This window comes from Anabrus simplex, chromosome 2 (assembly GCF_040414725.1).
Source record: "Anabrus simplex isolate iqAnaSimp1 chromosome 2, ASM4041472v1, whole genome shotgun sequence".
Taxonomy (NCBI): domain Eukaryota; kingdom Metazoa; phylum Arthropoda; class Insecta; order Orthoptera; family Tettigoniidae; genus Anabrus; species Anabrus simplex.
Window position 1 is genome coordinate 960469270 of NC_090266.1, and position 24320 is coordinate 960493589.

A 24320-nucleotide genomic window follows, 5' to 3' on the forward strand; every position below is an offset into this window, starting at 1 on the left:
TAATACACACTGATAAGAAGAGTACAATAATGGAATTTAGTTAAGTAATGCCATATAAAGCAGATATCAGATTATGAAATTAAATCTTACAGCAAGTTCACACTTTTTTTATCAAGTTGTTTTACGTCACACCAACAAATATAAGTCTCACGATGACAATGGGATAGGAAAAGGCTAGAAGTTGGAAGGAAGCGTCCATGGCCTTAATCAAGGTACCTGGTGTGAAAATGGGAAACCACAGAAAACCATTTCAGGGCTGCCGACAGTGGGAATCGAACCCACTATCTCCCGGATGCAAGCTCACAGCCGTGCACCCCTAACTGCACAGTCAACTCGCCCGGTTATCTCATTTAAAAAAGTCAGTTTGGTCTAGGCATAAAAAAAATGCAGTTGTCACTGCAGCTATAGATGTCTATCTTGAGCCAGTCTTTTCAACTCAGCGTAGGTCTTGCAATTCATCCTCAGAAGCAGGTTCTTGAAATAAGACACTCTGGGCCATTCTTTTCCTCTTTTTTCCAGCAATTCTTCCTCCAATGATGTTACAAAGGAACTACTCATGCTACAAAATGTGACGAATAAATTTTATTTTCCGTTTTTCAATTTCAGTTATCAGATTCCGTTCTTCTCCTATCTCTCTAAGGACTTTGGTATTGCTCTTCATTTCAGTCCAACTTACCCACTGCATTCTTCTCTAGATCCACATTTCAATTGCCTCTAGTTTTTTTTTCTTTTCTTGCATTCCTAATGTCCAGCCTTCCCAACCAAACAGAAGCACGCTCCATGCAAAAGTTTTTGCAAAGGTCTTCTGAGTTTGAGTATCTATATGTTTGTTGGCCAGCAGACGCTTTTTATCTTGGAAGGCTCTCTTTGCCATTGCTATCCTAATAATAATTATGAGCCACGCTTTTTTGCCGTCGGCATCGCCAGTGTTCGAGTATTCTGCTTCTCTGGACATGAGCTGTTTCATGATATTGTGGCATTCCTTAAAACGCTGAATGCAAAAGAATTACTATTTCACTCGAACTTAGCAACTATGAAACACACTGTACAGACCGGTGAGTTGAAAGTGCGGAAAGCTACCCCTGCAAGTTCTGGCCCTATCTTGGCACGGATAAATTTTGAATTTAAATTACTCTGTAAAGTACTATTTAAAAAAAATATAAACGCAGTTTTAAATTAAAAGTCATGAATTGTTTTCCGTTTAAATATGATATATGGGGGCAGTTTTCTTCCATCTGCAGTTACACAAAGTGTAACTGTACACCCAATATCGAAAACTAAATGAGCTAGGAGCGTGCTGCCAACCTTGACGCAAATAAAACCTGCACCCAAATCTCGTGCCTCAATTTAAAAAAAATTGCGGAGATTATTTGCGTAAATATGGTATATATGTTTTAGGTTGGGCCAACAGCTGTACAAGTCTTATCTAAGGTCCAATTACTGCAAAACTGCTGCTGAACTCCTACAGAACATGGATACTGCTCAAAGAAAATACAGGCACAAAAAACCACATAGCTTGGATTTTAAAGTCAAGCAAGAAGCATGGAGTTTCTTGAGGAAACTCAGACGAAGTGGCTCACCAACATGCAAAGGCTAAATTCACTATCTAAAGCACAATCACATAAGCAGCAAACAAGAAAGGATAAGAAGTATATATATTTTTTTTTTTTCAGTTTGCTTTATGTCACACTGGCACAGATAGGTCTTACGATGATGACAAAGGAAGAGGAAAGGACTAAGAGCAGGAAGAAAGCAACGGTGGTCTTAATTACGGTACAGCTCCAACATTTGCCTGTTGTGAAAATGGAAAACCATCTTCAGAGCTGCCGACAGTGGGAATTAAACCCACTGTCTCCCAAATGCAAGCCGATAGTTACGTGACCCAAACTGCGCAACTACTTGTTTGTTAACGAGCTAACTAACTTCAAGCAGAATGCAGTCATCAGATCAGAGTACTCTGGAGATATCAAATTGGCTGTGATCAAAGCAGCACTCAAGGAAGTACAAAACCAGGCAAGGCACCAGGGTTCAATGGAATTTGTGCAGCATTTCTAGTAACTGCGGAAATAAGACTCGTTAATGCCTTTACCAACATTATGGTCGCTGGCAAAAAGGAAACAAAAATTGTAACAGTACTGAAACCTGGTAAGCTGGCAAACAAGAGCAGAAGGCTATCGTCCAATTACCCTTTCAAGCTACTGCTACAAGCTTCTGGAAAACTTATCCTCAACAAGTCCGGCCCCGCGGTGTAGGGGGCAACGCGTCCACCTATCACCCGGCAGCCCTGGGTTCAATTCCTGGCCGGGTCCAGGGTTTTTAATTGTAATGATTAATATCCCTGGCCTGGGGACTGGATGTTTGTGACGTCCTTAATCTTCCTTTCCTCACACACAACATTCCACACTACTGCCATTGCAATTTACACGCAGGTTCATAAAATATGGTGCGAGTAGGGGCAAAAGATCCACATGGGTCAACGCCCCGAACAAATATCTTTAAAAAATATATGTATATATATCCTCAACAAAACTGGTCTGAACATCCATGAAGTAACACACATTGAATACGTAGGATTCAGTCCAACAGAAACTGCACAGATAAAGTTCTCAGTCTTACAGTCAGCAACTTCAAACATCTGTTGCTTTTGTTGACCTTACAGCTGCCTATAACACGTTGTGAAAAACAGAATTGCTCTATAAACTTGTGTGTGTTATACCATATTAAACCATAATCAAGTTTATAAACAATATGTTGTCTGAGAGATGATTCCAAGTGGTCCTTAGGAACAGAAAAAGCAGGCAAAAGAAGTCAAACAATGGACTTCCTCAGAGTTCAGTTCTGGTTCCAGTTCTCCTTAACTTTCCACACCTGACGTGCCTGCAACACAATTTATCCATCTAGGCAGATGATCTACCTTTGGCAATGCAATAGTAAAGTCCAAGAGTGAAGAGATTCTTTCTTCTAACCATATCATTGTGAGCAAGTACAGATCCTTTCTTCTGACAATATAATAGTGAGCGAGTACTTCAAGAAATGGAGAATGACACTAAATCTGAACAATACTGAAGTAGCTATCTCCAAATGAACAACAGAATGGCCAATGCAAAGCTAAATGTCAACTTTAATGAGAAAGGCAGCCATCATGCAAGTTTCCCAAAATATGTGGTCATCCACACGGCACCTCGTAGTGTGCAGGCCTTCGGGCTGAGCAGCAGTCGTTTCGTACGCCACAGCTGTTGCACCATGGGGAGAATATGTCGGCATTACTCGGGATAAGACTCTGTCTTTCAAGCAGCATTTAGATAACGCACCAGAACTGAGGTCAAGCAATGACATCTTACAGAAACTGCCAGGATTCGCATGGGGAACTGAAGCAATAATATTACGATGTTCTTCCCTAGGGTTCATCTATTCTACTGTCCGACTCGTTGGCTGAACGGTCAGCGTACTGGCCTTCGGTTCAGAGCGTCCCGGGTTCGATTCCGGCCGGGTCGGGGGTTTTAACCTTAATTGGTTAATTGCAATGGCACGGGAACTGGGTGTGTGTGTTGTCTTCATCATCATTCCATCCTCATCACGATACGCAGGTCGCCTACGAGAGTCAAATAGAAAAACCTGCATCTGGCAAGCTGAACCCGTCCTGGGATATCCCAGCACTAAAAGCCATACGACATTTCATTTAATCTATTCTACTGCTGAATACTGTCTCTACATACCAACCCCAAGGCACTACAGCCCTGACAGGCCTTGGCCTACCATGTGACCGCTGTTCAGCCCGAAGGGCTGCAGTTTACAATGCCATGCATGGACAGCGCAAAAGATCCGCTCAGCCGTTACTCTTGCTTTCCTAGATCAGGGTCACCATCTCAGTGTCAGATAGCTCCTCAATTGTAATCACGCAGGCAGAGTAGACCTCGAAACAACCCTCAGGTCCAGGTGGGAGGCAGACATGCTATACCCACACCGCAGGGCCGGCTGAATACTGTGCTCTGGTATGGCGTAATAGTCCACAAGTAAGGAAGATCGATGTCCAGCTGAATTCCACTACTCGGATAACAATAGGCAGCATCAAGATTACTCCTCTAGCTTCCATCTCATAATCACATTACACCACCTGATCTACGCACACAAACTGCTCTTCACAGGGAATACAAAACGTTAATATGCAATACTGAGCCTCCCATCCATTCCAATGTACCTAAACTAAAGAAGAACTCCTTAAAACCCCGAAAACCATCCAACCCAATAGCAAAATTGCTGCAATTAAGTAATTTCAACATGAACAAAAATAGCAAGTGGTCAGAGCTGTGGAATGAAATAGTCTCCGATGAACGTTGGAACTTCATCAATCCTGCCAAGAAACCTGTTTGTATGAAACTGCCACGAGGTATATGGAGGACTTTCACCATGATATGAACAGGACATAGGATCTGTGCAAACAGCCTACATAAATAGGACAAAACTCCCTCATTCTAATGCGATCATGAGTACAAAAACAGGGCATTTGACACATTGTGAAGAGTTGCAGCTTATGATCCTATCCTGGGAACCTCAAAGATTTCCATTTGACACCAACTGTCCTTGTCTGGATAAGAAACTTAGGCATGGTTTTGATGACCATACAACTTTGAAACAATGCATAAATAATCCAAATTATCTTTATGTTCATGAGACATATTCCTTTAAATTAAGTTTCATACTTTTATTTCTCTACCTTTGTCTATACTTCTGTAAACCTATTTCTTTACATTTAAAAAAAACAAACACACTCAGAGAGAGAGAGAGAGAGAGAGAGAGAGAGAGAGAGAGTGTGTGTCTGCTGCGCCTAACTTTTTCTGTTGTTAGGCACCCCCAACAAACGTCAGTGATCCGATGATTGATTCTCCTTTGTCGTATACCATGCTACAGTTACCTTTAAAGCACTTACTGGGTCATCAAAGCAGACTTTTACAAAAACATGTATGCAACAGGTTTTCACTAGGAATGGGACAAATGGTTACTTTCAGTGTCATGTTCCTGTGTATCCGTTACACTGTAGTATTAGGTTGGAGTATTAGGATATAAAAGTAACATAATACAAGTTGCAGGTCAACGTTTGGAAAGGACGTTCGTTACACCTGTTGTCACTTGTAGCCCCAAACCGCACCTTAGTAAGCACTTATAAATAGCTATACTATATCTTCATCTCGCTTTCTTCTCTCCCACTGCCCCTTTCGCCAGCTCGTCACTCACATTCTTAACTATTCCTAGAAAACTATTTGCAATGACCCAGTTACATTCCGAGAACCAATACTTCGAAAATTTCATGTATAAAAAGCGCCATGGCTGCTATGTGCATTCGTAGATGTCCAAGGACCTAGTTCAACAGACATTAGGGCCAGGTATTATAAAATATGTTGATGAACGACTGTCATACTCACTTCAAATGCCGCCGGAGTGGGTCATGAGGATATAGCCCTACCAGGCAAGACGTAAGCAGAGTTTAATCCAGTACTTTTCTTGTTATTTTTTTTTTACGTTGCACCAACAAATCGTCGTTGCCGGGACAAAACCTCCTATGTGATAATATTTGTTGGAGATATACTGACCCGCAGCACATACATTATGAAGAGCTAGAATGCCTTGACAACATTCACGCAATATTGAACCTTAGATGACAGAACCTTACCGGCTAAAGTTCTAAGTTAAAATATTATCACATACGAGGTTTTGTACTGGCAACGACGAAATACTGAACTTACAGTGATGAGGGGGATAGGATAGGACAGGACTAGGACGGAAGCAACCATGGCCTTAACTGAGGAACAGTACCAGCATTTGCTTGGTGTGAAAATGGGAAACCACCGAATACCATCTCGAGGACTGCCGGCAATGGAGTTTGAATCCACCATCTCCCGAATACAAGCTAACAGCTACGTAACACAAACCGTGTAGCCAACTCGCTCTGTAAATCCAGTATAAAAGGCTCCAAAATAGTCTTTTGTCATATACAGAAGGTTATGGATATGTGGTAAACAACAGTGTAAGCCGTTTGGCCAATGTCTTTTATTTTTTAATTTATTTTTCTGTATATCACTCCTTTTTTGTACTGGTAAAAATTATGATAGAAGCTTTTGCTGCACTGCCTCACAGGTTGCAGTCGATGACAAAAATTTCAGGGTGCGCAGATTCACGTGATGGGACTTGCGATAGCTTTTCAGAGCCTGATATTCGAGTACCATGTACATTATTAGAACTATATGAACCGATATAATTTTTAATTTCTTTAAAATTATTATTATTATTATTATTATTATTATTATTATTATTATTATATTATTATTATTATATTATTATTATTATTATTATTATTATCATTATTATTATGTAACATATTTAAACGTGTTTATAAGAAACCGTTTTCCTGTAATTGAGTTTTTGTCCACATAAATCGTATCGGATATAATACATCCACTCACTCATTGTCCAGTGAAACTCAAGATGCGAGGTGGGAAGACCATGTGTAACTGTTCCGGGGAACTACCCTACTGTATTTATTACCACCAGTAATCCTAATACAAAGCACTTCGAATAACTAAAGAATATCTGTAACCGACCAGCAAGTAAGAGGATACTAATATCAGTACTGAACCATGCTTCCTTAGCATGTTTCTTTAATTCAAATGATTTGTGTTGCTAATGCAATGGTTTGATATGCAAGTGAGTTCTGTCTACCTCTATTTAAATGACTTATCTACTTCAATGGCTGCACTAGAGAGCGCAGCACTGTTCGTAATATGTACTAAAGATCGTTTCTTTTACGAGACAACTAGTTTCATCTTCTTAGAGTCTAATCTTTGGTTTGTTTACATGAGACATATTAACAATGCAGCCCATATGGACCGGAATTGCATTCCTATGTTTCAAATGGATATTTGATATTTTTAAAACAAGTTCTTACTGCATTCTTTTGGTAAGATAACTATGAATATTACAGGTATGTTGGTCTTAGTTTTTAACTTTGATTTTAGGAATGTTTGTAATACATTTTTCACGGTCATCGATAACTGATCGATGTGCTTCTTTCTGCTTTGCTGCATGAAACGATCTGTGTGAGTGTGTAGGGTCGCTATTATGATCATATCTTGGTAACTTTGGTCTCCAACTGATTACATATTTTGTGCACTACGTTTATTGCACTCCGCCATCAATGATTGTATGCTCTTCGAGTCGACTAGAAGCTTCCATTTGGGTCGTTCGAAGCGCGGACCTGATGAGATTTTGGCAAGTAATTCTCTCTGATTTTCCGGTGTGAAATGTTTGAGCAGTGTGCACGCTACTACTTGATATATGTGAGACCTAACTGTGTGACAAGGTGAGTCATTTTATTTGAATTGGTGTTCGACTTTCAACTCGAGCAGCCGCTCGCCTAATTCACATAGTGTGAATGTTAGAATGAGTATTGGTGATTGGGCGAAGTGAAAAGATGACACATTCGATCAGTTTTATTTTCCTTTTATCCTTGTTCTGTACCTTATATTTGTTCGCGGTACAACATTATTTATTTTTGGCCAGGTCTTTTACTTGGATTTTTCCTGCCCGTGTGGCGGCCATGTTTATCTTCTTATATTTTGATTACGCACATGCCCGTTTCATCTTCTTAAGTCTTATCTTTGCTTAGTTTACATGAGATTTATTAACAATGCAGCCCATACGGACCGGAATTGCACAGACATGCTCACATATGCTGCTGGTAAGTGGGTTTGAATCCCATGAGCGCTAAATATTTTTATTCATATTTTGTGCTTTGAGGATCACATACAAGTAGAGATGGCAAACAAATATCGATATTTTGAGATGGAAATATCGATATATCGACATCGATATTTTGAGGTCCGATATATTGTCGATATCGATATTTTGTGCCTAATATATCGATATTTCTGCCTAATGTAATACTTTTTCCTGCTATTTGATTCTCTTTCAGGCCCTTTCAATATCTGCATGCTACAGTTACGGGATTTCAATGTTTATTTCTCAATTCACTTCGGTAATAATACAGTGATAATATCAACTCATTCATCGTGCATTCTTTGTAATTCAATAAAGCCGCCAGCCAACACAGGCCACCCACAGAAAGCCCAGTGGTTAACTATGTTGTCATTGTTGTCGGTGAGGTACGGGAAAGTTGTGGCATATTCTTGGCAGCTAGTGCTGTTCATACTTCACAGTGTTGCTTTAAGTGATGCATACGTTTACATATTTGAGCGATATATAGTTTTCAACAAGTAGTTTCATAAATGGCTCCAAATAAAAGTGATGTGTGGAGATACCTCACAAAAATCAATAAAACTGAAGTGAAGTGTAATACGTGCCAAAATTCTGAAAAGTTCCGGCAATACCACAAATATGAAGGCTCATTTGAAAATACATACATTAAAACATTGTGATGTTTGGGACATCACTGAATGTTTTTAATTATTGAACTATATATTTAATTGATAATATGTATATATTTAATCACTGATAGGTCATTTTAAATTAATATGTATATATATATATATATAGGGCTTTTATCATCCATTTCAATCATCATTTCATTTCTTTGTATCGCGGCTATAACGTATTCTGAACGAACAAATTATTGGGTAAAGTATTTCAACATCACGCATATTTATAACTTGCAGTAAATTTTCCAATAGCCGTTGTGAGGTGACCAGAGTCAGCAGGCTAATTTCAGCCCAGTTCCAGAAAAAGTACGTCATCGAGGTTAAGAGAGATATTACCCTCTCCACCTCATGAAAAGACAGTTGATACATTATTAACACCCACTTTTCAAACTCAGCTTCGAGACGCTTTATTTCAGCGGGAAAGTTCAGCCTATGTGAATGAACGTAATGAAGCAACGTGATGGATGCACAGCTATACAAGGGAGAAGGGATGAGACCTCGAATCTTACTGGACCATGTGATATGGCTGATGGAAGGAGACTTGTGAACCGAGATATACCACCGACAAGGGCTGGAGAGGACACTAACATTCTCATTCAGACTCACATTCAGATTCGGAGATTCGGACATTCTGATTCTGATTCTCACGCTTGGAAGATACTCTTACTACGATTCTACGTCTACACATCGGAGAAGATTTTAACTTAGTTCACTTCGCATTTGAGTATATTCTACTCAAAAGTTACTCTCATTGGGACTTGTTATCTCAATGACGAGAGGTAGTCAACGGGAGACCGGTTCTGACTGGTATAGGGGAGGAGAGCTTTTATTATGAATTTAGCTACGCTACTGTTCCGTAATCCGGAAGAATACGAATGTATTCTCTCCATGAACATAACCCATGGAGGTTTTGCACTTAAAATTAGGACTCATTACGACTTTATGTAAGGAGTACAACAGGAAGTGTTAAAGACAGGAAATGTGGATGTAGGACTGGAATCCAACAACAGATGAGGCAGCCTGTACGAGAGATCCACCCATCTTCAGCTTCAAGACAACAGAGTCTACATTTGGTGAGCTTATGGCATAAGTTACTGCAAGTCTTCGCGCAACAGTTCATTTTTAAAATTAATTTCATTCAATTTTCGTTTGCTTCCGTAAGTTCAGATTTCGTTAATACGCCGTTACGTCACGTTTTTCATCTCAATAAATAGCTATTTTAATTTGTATTTCATGAAATGATTATTAATGATCCTTAAATTCCAAGTTAGTGTACTTAATGATTTGTGTTCCGTTCACCCCACCCCTGGGAGTTTTTTGAGTCTCATTACATATTTTTATTTATTATTATTATTATTATTAATTATCTACTTTTGTTTTCAAGCCATAAGCTTGAAGACTGGCGCCCTTGGGATACGGTTTCTGGAGAAACAACGACATATCATTTATTTATTTTAATAATAAAGTGACCCGCCACGTTATAAATTTGTCATACATCTGTGGGCAAAGTGGGTACGTCACAACATGAAATACTATATTCGTCGCCTGTTAAGGGAACTTCAAGCACAAAAGGAATGCTTAATTCAGTGGCAGGGTACAGTAAATCGCTCATTAAATCTGGTGAGGTTGAAGCCCCTCCTACAACATCCTTAGCAGCGTCTGCGTCTGTATCATCACCGGGAACTGCTACCGGTACTGGGAAATTTACTACATCCACTACATCGCTGACCAACGCTGAGCTGTCGTCACCGAGTACGTCTACAGCTGTCCAGCCATCTATCCGGCAATCATTAGGAGATATTAAGAAATTTTCAGGTTAGTTTTACTAAACATTTTGACCCTTTATTGTAGCTACACAGCCGGGATTTCATTTTTAACCATTTACGAGATTACCGTGTTTTATAAATAATTAATGTACAGTACTTTTTAGACCTATTAAGCAGAAAGTAGGCCTGTTTCTTTAAAGAGCCGTTAATTGCCTATTTTAAATCCACCCTTCTGTTCTCTGTAGCAATACTTTTCTAGTTTTGTTACAGAGGGTGGTTTGCAGCACTGTAACATCACTGAAGGACTTTTATACTTTATTTGCAAAGATGGTATGCCCTTGTCGGTGGTTGAAGGAGAAGGATTCCAGCGTCTTATGAAGGAAGCAACTCCTCTCTATAAAGTGCCCACCAGAAACGCTGTGAAGAGCCTGATTAACAAGAAATATGATTTGCTAAGCTCTACTTTTAAGAAGATGACCAAACACGTGGAATACTTTACAATCACAACGGATGTTTGGTCTGAGATGATGACAACCACCAGCTTTCTTGGCTTAACCGTTCATTTCATTGTAGAGTCGTCAGTCGAATCAATCGCACTCGGCGTGTTTCAGTTACAGCAATCCCATACTGCTGTTTACTTGAGCAGCCAAATTTTATCTGCATTAAATGAGTGGGACATCCCCATAGATAAGGTGTTGTGTGTTGTTACAGACAATGAATCAGCAATGGTGAATGCAGTGGGTGATCTATTTGGGAGAAATAAGCACACGAGATGTTTGGCTCATTTCATAAATTTATTAGCAGAATCTGCTATCCAGAACACTGAGGGGCTACATGATATAATACAAAAGATAAGAGAAATCTTAAGCGGTCAGTGAATGTTAGCGATCAATTCCGAGAAGAGCAAAGAGTAAGAGGAATTTCTGAAGGAGAAGTGCTTAAATTAGTTCTTGACATTAGGACATGCTAGAATTCTACATATTGCATGATTGAACGATTTCTTTTTTTAAAAATTTTTTTTGCTAGGGGCTTTACGTCGCACCGACACAGATGGGTCTTATGGCGACGGTGGGATGGGAAAGGCCTAGGAGTTGGAAGGAAGCAGCCGTGGCCTTAATTAAGGTACAGCCCCAGCATTTGCCTGGTGTGACAATGGGAAACCACGGAAAACCATCTTCAGGGCTGCCGATAGTGGGATTCGAACCTATCATCTCCCGGATGCAAGCTCACAGCCGCGCGCCTCTACGCGCACGGCCAACTCGCCTGGTGAAGGATTTCTACTTCTGTCCAACATTGTAAGCAGCGTTCTAGTAAGTCGACCAGATTCTCCACCAATGCTGTCTGCAGTAGAATTAGAAAATGCCAGAGAAGTAAAAATCATGTTGTCTTACTTGGAACGTTTAACAAGGGAAATTTCAGGAGAGACCTATGTGACAGCCAGTATGACTATTCCACTGTTGAATTGCTTGTTCCAGTCAATCCCCTCTTCATCACCGAAACAACTCATTGGAAACAGCTTGAAAACTAGCATTCTCAAAGAATTTGATACTAGGTTTAAAGATCGAGAGCAGGCACATTTACTAGCTCTACCTATGTTTTTGGACCCTAGATTTAAAAATATCCACTTCATGGACCCAATGGCAGCCTCAAGAGCCCTAAATCACATTAAGAAACTTTTCGCTATTTTGTCAGAAGAAGCACCGCAACCATCATCTTCAGAATCCGAGGCTGAGATGGAATCAGATGTAGATGTGATAGACATATGGGCTCACCATAAATCTTTAGCACTTAAATCAAGAAGAAAAATGGCAACACCGGAATCCTCATTGGAGTTACAGTCGGAGATAAGTCTGTACTTGTCAACGCCTGTGGCAGTAAACCACAGGGCGAATCCACTCGAGTTGTGGGAAGACCTGAAACCAGTTTATCCTAAGCTTTACACGTTAGCTAGGCAATACTTGAGCATTGTAGCAACCTCTGTCCCAGCAGAGAGACTGTTTTCAAAGGCCGGTAACACCATCACGGAAAAGAGAAACTGATTAAGTGGCAAACTGTTATCCAAACTGCTTTTTCTAAATGGCTTGCCTAAAAAAGTATCGGAAATAGACCTAAGATCATCATCATGTTTTTCTTGTTTTTTCATGAACAAATGGAATTGCTGTGCTGAGAAAGAAGTTGGAAGAAAATGTTGTATTATACTGAGCGGCATGAAAAACGCAACACTTCAATTTCTTTCAAAAACTGAAAATTATTCTAAATTTATGACACTTTTATGACACTAATCCACCATCTTATGATGGAATATTGTGGTACGGTCCCATCTAACGGTCTAACAATGAAAAGAAAAGACGATTATAAACAAATTGAACAAATTAAGCAAGAGATGCACATTTCAAGGAAATTTTGAGTAAGCTCATAAAGGTAAATGCACTCTGTTTTAATGTTACACACTTCACACTTTCACTTCACAGACCTCGGAGACTATCTCGGGGATCTCTGTTCGCATCTTCAAAAGCGTGTATTGCCACCTCTTGCAGCAATGACGGCATTCAACCTTTCAGGCATGCTCCTGATTAATGCGGTAATGTTCTGCTGAGGAATCATCTCTCATTCTTCCAGGAGGGCGTTCCGTAGGTCCTGTAGGGTCTCTGGATAGCGCTGACGGACTCTTCTCCTCAGCTGCTTCCAAACATGCTCAATGGGATTCAAATTGGGGCTTCGATCAGACCAAACCATAGCATGAATCTCTGTTTCATCCAAGAACTGCTGCACAATTCTCGCAACATGTGGGCGTGCATTGCCGTGCGTTAGTGTAAAACCATCACCAATAAACGGAGCGAAAGGCACAACATGCTCCAGAAGGATTTCCTCCACATACCGATGTGCGGTAAGGCTCCCATGCTCCACGAAGACTAAATCCGTCCTTGCAGCTGTATTGATTCCTGCCCACACCATCACAGAATCACCGTGAAAAGGCGCCCTGGATGAGAATGTGCAAGGGGAATACCTTTCCCCTGGCCTTCTCCAGACCCTCTCTCTTCCGTCAGGTGATCGGAGGCCAAATCGCGACTTGTCGGTGAACAATACTTGATCCCATTGTTGTACTGTCTAGCCAAGATGTTCCCTTGCGAAACGCAGTCAAGCTGTGCTATGCTCTCTGGTGAGTTCCGGTCCTGTAGCAGGTCTTCTGGACTGAAGATTGGCTTCTTCCAGTCTTCTTCGAACGGTTCTCTCACTAACATTTACCCCTCGAACTTGGTGGAGTCGATTTCGTGCTTCAATAGCGGTGGTGTGACGGTTGCGGAGAACTTGAAGTTGTAAGAAGCGGTCATCTTTCTCCGATGTTGCTCTTCTCGGGCCTGATCCTAGTCTCCTTGCAAAGCCTCCGGTTTTCCTGTACCTTCGTACGGTTCTGGAAATTGTAGAAGGTGTAGTACTCAACACTTCAACGTAATGCATGCTGCGACCATCTTCCAACAAAGCAACAGCTTTCGCAGCTTGTTCAGGGCTTAACGGCATGTTTACTCCAGAAAGTTGATTAAGAGAATCACAGAAAGATCCTACAAACACGTGTGATTGAAAGGGGAACAATTAAAGGTACAACAATAAGCGCTACAAGAGCACGGAACATTATTGGCTCACATCCAGCGATGTGTTTTCCAGCTTGCGCGGGGAAAAAACAATTGAGGCTAGTGCAATAAACATTTAACACTTCATTGTTTGCTCGCAAAGCAACGCCAATAGCATACCCCGTCTAAAAACAATGGTTGAAGTGCTTCACTTCGATTAAATACAGTGAAACTCGGTTAAGAAGTTCCCGCATAAGAAGTTTTCCCGCCTAAGAAGTGTGATATTCTTGGTCCCTTGATCAGTTGCATTAAGACATATGTATATTTTTCCCGTTTAAAGTGTTCTGTTGTAAATATATTTCCCGCTTAAACAGTTCAGATTTTAGAGCCCCTTGAGATAGAAAACGTCCGCTCAAAGCAGCCCGTGGTTAGAACTCTCCAGTCTCCGCGCAAGTTGCACCCTGTGTTAGACCGTGCGCGCGCTCGCGGTGTGTGTCTGGTGTCACGGAACATGTGCGGGCCTGCCACGGCCATATGACGTCACGCTATGACAACACGGACAGCAGATGATCACTCTCGACTTGTGGAATCGAATCGAACCCATCAGTCAAAATTTCCACTCCACCGTTCCATCTAGCGGAATAAAATCGAACGGGATTCTACGTAAGAAACAAAGTACGCAATGAATGATTTGATAAAACTTTAATGCAGTAATTTGCGGGCCGCGACAGGGTGAAGTCATTAATCGAGGTGGCCTAAACATTAATTAAAAACCGTAAAGTGCATTTGCCCACAACATTACTGTTAACCTACCACAAAACTGAATACTCTAACCTGTCTGATTTTTCATTCCCTTGCTTATTTCCTTCCAGGCATTCTGTCTTACGTTGTTGCAATAATACTTGTGGGCCTTGCCGTAGAGGAAATTACGTTTTTGAACTAAACTGATAAGATTTTCCGTGTCTATTATTAGTGAGGTGAATAAAAACAACTTCGCGACTCTATGCAGGAAACAGCCCATTTGCCAGCAGCCAGCTGATTGATACACATGCCGCCAAACAGCCGACCGAAAGATCCCGATCGTTTACGAAGTTGAACGAATGTTGATAGCCAACTGGGTGTTGAGGGAGGCACACATAGGCATTGCAATACCACGTGTTGGCATAAAATTGAAAGTTATTTTTAATTTTACCTTTATACGAGCTAAACATTGTATTATCGTGTCTCTCGTAATTATTACATCGCATTATTAGAACGTAGCACAAGGATGAGGAGACATCAAATAAAATTCTCGCGGGGAAAGAAACTGTTTACGTTTAGATGTGCTAGCGTTGCTACTGCACCTTTATCTCTCCCACGTAATACCCCGGATACATTTCCATGCACTAATTTCTACCAAATTCGAACCTGTGTTTCTTTTCTTCATTACCTACAGCATGAAGAGGATTGAAGCGGGAAAATAAACTCAATACTGGCTTGGCCATGCGGTACTTGTGAAACAGCCAGAAACTACGCCCGTTGCCGTGACAACCAGTAGGAATGCAGGGGCGATTTAGGCCTAGGTTCTAAGAATCTCTTAAGAGTAAGTTGCTAGATTTCCCATTTGCTGCCGTTATCCTTGAAGCAGGTGTCAGGGGTGTGAGGAAGATAGAAAGCACATGCTAACAAACTAGTACACGTCTTGTCTTTGCTTCTTGTAAGCCTAAGCTACGGATTGCCAAGCAGTGTAGCGTCGTAATTAGTATGAATAGGAGTAGGTGAAGTTACTTGTACTTGTAATATCAACGTACAAGCTTTTTTTAAAAAGTGAAAATGAGCGCAACTCAGAGGAAAGAGATCAAGCGAAAGACACTAACAATAAAAGACAAAGTGGAGATTATAAGGAAAGTGGCGTCATCTACACTTTCTCGTGTTGCTTTGGCAAAGGAGCTGGGGATGCCGCCGTCTACTTTGAACGATATCATAGCGAAGAAAGAAGAGATCTCTGCTTCTGCAGGGAATACTTCAGCAAATTGTAAGGAAGTTAAATCTGAAATGTACGATGAAATAGAACAAGTTCTGCTAATATGGTTTAAACAGCAGCGAAGTTTAAACATACCTTTCAGTGTGGGACTATTGTGCAGGAGAAAGCCTCATGCAAATTAAGGGTACCTTTTACCGCGTCGAGCGGGTGGCTGGAACGCTTTAAAAATCGAGCCGGCATCGTTTACAAAGCCGGCCCCGTGGTGTAGGGGTAGCGTGCCTGCCTCTTACACGGAGGCCCCGGGTTCGATTCCCGGCCAGGACTGGGATTTTAACCTGGACCTGGTTCGAGGTCCACTCAGCCTACGTGATTAGAATTGAGAAACTATCTGACGGTGAGATATCGGCCCCGGTCTAGAAAGCCAAGAATAACGTCCGAGAGGATTCGTCGTGCTGACCACACGGCACCTCGTAATCTGCAGGCCTTCGGGCTGAGCAGCGGTCGCTTGGTAGGCCAAGGCCCTTCAAGGGCTGTAGTGCCATGGGGTTTTTGGTTTTCGCTTACAAAACAATTTGTTGCGAAGCAGAGAGTGTAAGTTCGCAGGGAAGGGAAGTGTGGAAGGACATGGTTCTGCCTGCTAAAATAATCAAACCTTGCAACGTTTTTATATAACTTAATATGTTCCCTTCTCTTATCAAATATATTTATAATATGGTATGTTCAATTATTTTACTTTATCTCTAAAAATATTGTCATGATAATCAAATTTTTATATTGTGGCTTTCTGTAAGCAGCTCTTATATATCGGCCTATTTCGGTATTGTTCACAAACAAGGAAATCTGTTGGCTGTGTGTTTCACATGTATTTCAAAGTACAGAATAAGTTTTTGGGCATTACCCCTTTTAAGAAGTTTCCTGCTTAAGAAGTTTTTTTTTTGCAGTCCCTTGAAAAACTTCTTAACAGAGTTTCACTGATAATTACACATCATTTATTGGGTGTTGTGTTTTTCGTGCCGCTCAGTGTATTTTATTGAGCTCTGATTATTATTAGGTGTATTTCGTACACAAATTAATACGTTTGTAGTTTTTGCATATGGTTTTACGGTTTAAGTTATTAGCTTGTTTCTAGACACCTTGCATATACTGTTTTTCTACTTATCATAACATCTATCGGTTGTAAATGTTTTATAATGTGTCATTGTAGTGACCAAGTCATGGTACTTGGTCATTGTTTTAAGCTTGTTTTCTGATCTGTGTCAAGATTAAACCTAATAATGAATCCTTTAAGCATTGTGTTGAATGTAAAACTAGACTTACAATAATGGATAATAGCACCAATATTTTAAAAATTGATATATCGGCAATATATCGATATTTTGAAGACCGATATATCAATGACATCGATATTTTAATACCAATATATCGATATTCTGAAAAGTTTTGCCATCACTACATACAAGGGGCCATTCGTGGCACATTCAACCAATAGCATGAATGTTTAATGTGTACTGGCACGACACCTGGTGTAGCCTAGCAATGCTGGTAATTTCTTCGGAACTCATGGGAAGCACAGCACATGTATCACAAAAGATTTCCACACAGACGACAACCGATCACAAATACGTTTAGAAGGGTGGAGTGAGTTTGCGTATAACTTTGTCACTTTCCCGAACAGTCTCTCTTGGAGAGGCACTAGTTACATCTGGTGAAACTGCTGAGATGGTCCGGGAGAACCCTCACACGAGTACCCGAGCAGTAGCACAACAGGGCAACATCAGCCAGTTGTCTGTTGTATGGATTTTGCATTCCAGTTTGTTTTGTCCATATCACCTGCAGCTACATCAAGAGCTCCACAGGCGATTTCGAAACTCACATTGATTTCTGAGAGTGGATACTGATGCAAGTGGCAAATGATCCCTCATTTGCATCTCACATTTTATTTTTGGACAAGTCATGTTCATAATAACGGCTCTGTGAATAATCAAATTATGCACTACTGGAGTGTTAAAAATCCCCACTGGGTAAGGCAGGCAGCATTTCAGGCATGATGGGGAGTAAATGCCTGCTGTGATATACTGGGTGATCACCTAATAGGACCACATTTCTTTCAGGATCATTTGACAGGGGCCCAGTATAGGCCCCGCAAGAAGAGCTTGCCAAAACTCAAACGTGTGCAGAGACCAATATCTGTGGGCGAAGTTTAAGCTTGTTGCGGGGCTCCTGCGTGTCGCCGGAATGCTGATTACCGGGCTCATTGTTATGCAACCGCTCAGTGAGAGGCACAGTATACAGCTCTTTATCACGCATGTATTGAAAAGAAGCAAGAAGCGTATGCGTGTATTATTAACATTTTATTTGTATTTCGTAGCTGAAAGTGAATTTGTTGTACTATGACGTACCAATGCCCCCGTTTCGTTCTAAATTAGGGAGTGCTAAAACTTTACACAGTCAAACTAGAGAAGTTATTTATAATGTATATAAATTCATGAAAAACAAAACACACCCCACTGGAAACTTATGTGCTATTCAAAAGAAAGTGGCCGAAGCACCCGGTGTGTCGGAAAGGTCCGTGCGGAATGTAAAACGAGACGCAAAGAAGATCGAAAGGGGTGAAATGGATTCATTTTAGATGCCTGGAAAGAGAAGACCAAAGTCTGTCAAGAAGTGTGAATTAGACGATTTTGAGAAATGCGCGGTCAGACGCACGATTCACAATTTTCACAACACTGAAGGCGAAAGACCAACGCTTGAAAAGATCTGTAAGAAATTGGCTGAGGATATACAGTTTAAAGGTTGCATAAGAATACTAAGCAAGATAGTTCGAGGCCCAGGTTTTCGACGGAGGAAGACACAAGACATGCACAGAATACTTATGGAGAAGCCTGACATAGGCTCCTACGTGTGCAGTACATACAAAGCATAAAGTGGTACCGACAAGAGGGTAGGCCTATTGTTTACACTGATGAGACATATTTGCATAGTTCGCACACCAAATCAAGTGCTTGGAGTGACACTACTCTTCATGGACTGAAGTCACCTATCTCGAAAGGGCAACGATTAATAGTGGTACATGCCGGTTCAGATACAAGTTTCGTTCCAAATGCTTTGTTCGTTTTCAAATCCAACCAAACAACAGGGGATTATCACGATGAGATGAACTATAGAAACTACAAGGAATATCTGACAGAGAAATGAATTCCTAATTTGCCACCCAACTCTGTAGTGGTGATTGATAATGCCTCATACCATAATGTCCAATGTGAGTGTGCACCCACATCATCATCCTGAAAAAGAGTTATGCAGGATTCGCTGACTGATAAGAGTATTCCGTTTTCTACAGAGATGATAAAACCCCAACTATACGCTTTGATTAAATCCCATAAATCACTCTTAAAGACGTATCAAATCGACAGACTACTTGCTACATATGGGCATACGATTTTGCGTCTACCGCCATACCATCCAGACTTGAACCCAATCGAAATGATTTGGGCTCAAGTTAAAGATTATGTAGCACAAAAGAATGTTACTTTCAGACTCAATAATGCTGATGAAAGGAATTGCGTCAATTGGGGCTAAAGAAGATGCAGGCACGTAATCGACAGTGAGAATAAGTACAATGCGAGCGATCACATAATGGATGAAGTATCAGACAGCATAATCATTAATGTGGAGGATGATAGTGACAGTGACGGAGAGAGCGTTAGTAACAGCGCGGATGACAGTGAAGGCGATATGAGCAGCTTTCAACCTCTTTCAGAAGATGCGGACTAGAACATTTGCTAGTGACTTTACGTCGCGCCGACACAAATAGGTCCTACGGCGACGATGGGATAGGAAAGGCCTAGGAGTGGGAAAGAAGCGGCCATGATCTTAATTAAGGTAGAGCCCCAGCATTTGCCTGGTGTGAAAATGGGAAACCATGGAAAACCATCTTCAGGGCTGCAGACAGTGGGATTCGAACCCACTATCTCCCGGATGCAAGCTCACAGCCGTGCGCCTCTAACCGCATGGCCAACTCGCCCGGTCAGACTGGAACAAGCCATTAGGTAAATTAAGTGCTATTTTACGATCACATAATTCTTAATCTCTTTCGTTTGTTATTGTTATTTCATTCAATGTTTCTGATTCTGCACATCCAACAATATCATTATGCTATACGGAAATGTGTCCTGGCTCTGGTTATAACTACAATAAGGCATTACATACACGTGCTGAGATTTCACTCGAACGCTGCTCACCGTTCAGCTTGCCAGACCGCCAGCGCAGATGGTTCATTAAGAACTGCTGGCAGTAAGGCGATTTAGCGAAGTGAGGGGGGCGTGCAGTGCTACTACCGAGCCCACCCGAACACTGCCGAAGTTCTGCGCAGCTTTCTTTGGCAGGCTCTTCTTGTGGGACCTTTACCTATAGTTTCTTCAAGACCAACTACCATTGCTGCTAGAGGATGTAGCCCTAGGTAAGCATGTAACCAAGTAGTATAAACACGACAGAGCTCCCCCTCACGTCAGCAGATGTTCGCAACTCCCGGTCGATGGAAAGGAAGAGGAGGACCTGTCACCTGACCTGCTAAGACTGCCCAATCTGACGCCTCTGGACTTCTTACTATGGGGTTATTTGAAGGATGTAGTGTACGCTGAGAGCTGGAAAATCCTGAAAGCCTTCGAAACCTTATTACAGAAGCCTGCGGAATCCATAACAATTACTATGCTACAACAAGCCCGAATATCAGTTCAATGGCGTGCTGAAACGTGCATTACTGCAGAGGGCCATCTATTCGAACATTTACTGCACTAACAGGCTGTTGCTCAGTCGAGATGATTCATACCTCCAACCATTCTGTCCTTGTCCAGCCCTGCTTATAAAACATCCACATAAGCAGCCCTGATGGCCTAAAACAGTGCCAAAAAAAAATATATATATATATATATATATATACAGAGGTGCCAACCTTTGAAGTGGATTATCAGTAATCGCCCTCCGCCCCCGAGAAGAATTTTGATTCGAGTCCAAAGCATGCTCCTTCCTTGTCGATAATGACACCCCCTTTGTCCTTCCCTCTAGCAAATCTATTCGAAAGTATACCATATTACACAATAACATGTGCACACAATCTGTCAGTTCTGTGATAACTTGTTTCTCACGCAGCAGCTGCTTTTCAGCGTAGTTTTTCTTTAAGCATCCTTCCCACTGTGATGGTATTTTCGTCCTCTGAACCATAAGCGATTCCAGTGCTGATATGCTTAATGTAGGCCTTACTTCTTTCCAGGTACACTTAACACAGCAAATACGACATTACTGAAGGATTTATAGTGGAGAAGGGCAGCGCCTGAGCTCCTTCATTCACAATGAATTTTACAGCGCTTGTGGGTAGCAAAGGAAGTCACGATCGAATAAGTATCGTTGCCAACTCACAAGCATTGAAACGAGGACGATTTAGGAGAAAGGCTCGAAAAGATTGAAAATTTTTCCTTTTATTTTTACCGTTCAAAATTATTTTTTCGTGATGTCTGCTTTTCTGTAATAATTTCCCCATTGACCGTAATTCCGTAATCGTGAGGTGAAATCCGTAATTATTACGGACAATCCGTAATAGTTGGCACCTCTGTATATATATATCTCCACCACCTCTGTGGTGTAGCGGTTAGTGTGCTTAGCTGCCAACCCCCAGAGGAATGGGTTCGATTCCCGGCTCTACCACAAAATCTGAAAAGAGGTCAAGTGAGTAGCGGGAGGTTTTCCCCACTTCTCCTCCAGGCAAATGCTGAGATGGTACCTAAATTAAGGCCATGGCTGCTTCCTTCCCACTTCCTTCTCCATCCCTTCTGATATTCCCATCCTCCCACAAGGCCCCTGTTCAGCATAGCAGGCGAGGTACTGGTCCTCCTTCCCAGTTGTACCCCCAAATCGAAGTCTTGCGCTCCAGGACACTGCCCTTGTGGCGGTAGAGGTGGGACCCTCACAGGGTCTGAGGGGAAAAAACAACCCTGGAGGGTAAATTGATTAATTAATTAATTAATAACCCACAACATGAGGGCATTCAAATACATATTGGCTTTGTGGATGATTCTAGATGTATAAATTGTGAATAAAATGATCAGGCGCAAGTGAGATTCGAGCCTACCTTCCAAACACAGTTGTAGTAGCAGCACCTCACTTAACCTACGACACCACGGCGACTCCAGCGAGTAGCTTACTAGAAAACCTATTAGATGGACTACTACTTCCGCTTCATAAATGCACACACATTTTCTATCAGTATGCCATCGCTTTTAGCATTCATTTCAGACCCAACTGAAAGCGTATAATTGGCACATACCTTTTACGTAACTGTATGACAGTCACATATGAGACATGTTTTTGCAAAGATGATGGTGCAGTAAGTGATTAAAGGCGATTACTGCTTGGTGTATGGCAAAGGAGAATTGCTATTGCATGTTATAAACTTAATACTGGTCCGTGGTAAAAGTTGTGTAAAAAAATCTCAACAAACAAGTTAAAAATTCCACCTTCCACCACTTTAATAATCTTGGTCTATTCGTTCATTAAAAGAACAGTAATCTATTTAAAAATGGTAAATGTTTCATTTTCCTTTGATACTTGTTTGTTGTTTAAAGGGGCCCGAACATCTAGGTCATTGGCCTGTTTCCTTTTGAAAACATCTTCAGCCATGTTCTTCACAATTCAAGACTCAGAAAGTACAGGTTTCGTAGATACACACAATGTTAAGAACATCTTGTCCTAATCGTGGAAAAAGGCTTAAAAAATTATGAGCCTGAGTCTTGGAGCATATGACATCTTATTTGTAAAGGCAAGTTACACGCACAATACCTTGTAGAAGAATAGCCAGATTTAAGGATAACATGTTAACGAATCGCAGATTCCAAGTAATTTTGGAAAACACCATCGCTAATAAGAACAAACTTGACAATGGGCTGTCTCAAGGCTCTGTCATGGCCCCACTTCTCTTCAGCTTCTATATCTCTGACATGCCTGCAACCATTTCAAGAAAGTTTGGCTATGGAGATGACTGGGCAATTGCTATTCAGGACAAATAGATCGAAAATACAGAACATACCCTAACTACTGATTTACGCATTCTTGAAGAATACTTCCGAAAATGGAAGCTGAAGCCAAACTCAAAACTAGAGTGACATGTTTCTACTAATGCAATAAGCTAGCTAATCGTGAACTAGAAGTGTTCATGGGTAAAAATTGCTTCACCCACACCAATGAATCAAACTATATGGGAATCACATTAGACAGGACCTTCTCCTTCAAGGAACACCTGAAGAAAACGGCTGAAAAACTGAAGTCTAGAAACAACATACTTCAGAAACTGTGTGCCACTACATGGAGTTCGTCAGCCGACACTTTACGCACCACCACCCTCAGTTTGGTCTACTCAACAGCTGAGTAATGTTCTCCAGTGTGGCTCAATAGCAGCTATACCAAACTTGTCAATGCCCAATTGAATCAGGCAATGAGAATTGTATCTGGCACAGTAAAATCAACACCTACATTCTGGTTACGAGCACTGAGTCACATTTTCCCAACGGAACTCAAGCACGAACACGCCTTACTCGGGGTGTGTAAGAAGATAAATGAAAACGACCAGCTACCAATACACCAGGACATCACTGCTGCTGATGTCAGACGTTTACGTTCGCGGAACCCCTCCATCCGGACAGCGAGACGCCTGGTGAACAATAATTTCAACCTCCTGCAAACCTGGAAGGAAGAATTGGTAAAAAACATTCCATGTCAGCTGCAAGACATCACAAGCACCACAACACCGCCAAGTGGCTTTCACCTACCCCGGAAAACGTGGTCGACGCTGAACAGAATTAGAACAACCATGGCAGATGTGCAGATCTTCTCTACAAGTAGGGACATATACCTTCGCCAGAATGCAGTTGTGGTGCTCCCAGACAGACCATACGGCACATAATGAATGACTGCCCGACGCATTCCTACAGTGGCAACTTCAGTGACTTTGTGTAAGCAGGTCCAGCTGTAATAGACTTTAACAACTTGAAAGTCAAACTGTAAATATTGTAAGTATGTATTTTATTTTTGACTAATGTTGATATGTACAGCGAAACACTAAATAAATAATAATAATACACGTGAAATCCACTTGACCTTTTGTCTTAAAATGCCTTTTTTAATTTCAATTTCGTATTCACCTAGGCATCCTATACGCAAACTAAACATTTTCCTGAAGTCTCGGACATTCTCCTAAGGAAGTTATAATAAATATTGCAATGTAAGCACCGACTACGGACAAATGCATTGTGAACACCACCTGAAACATTATGCTGTACATACTTTACACATAGGAAATTGTTGTAACTATCTGGACTTAAGAGAGACATGGTTCTTTAGCACACTGTGGTATCTGCAGCAAGGTAAACCTGTCTGCACATTCGAGTTCAGAACTTGTAACATACACGATCAGTTTTGAAGTGAAGGCCTAGATTATTCCACTAATAATAACAATAATAATAATAATCACATGGCCTCAGCTACTGTGTGCAGATATTTCAATTTGGCTGTCTGCTCGTCAATTTTGATGTTCCGTTTTACTCTA

General features: G+C 41.2%; 1 protein-coding gene across 1 annotated transcript in view; it reads right to left on the minus strand.

The window, feature by feature from the left end:
- LOC136863220 (methionine aminopeptidase 1) overlaps positions 1-24320 on the minus strand; it is a 405036-nt gene that overhangs the window by 30050 nt on the left and 350666 nt on the right. The window lies entirely within an intron of this gene.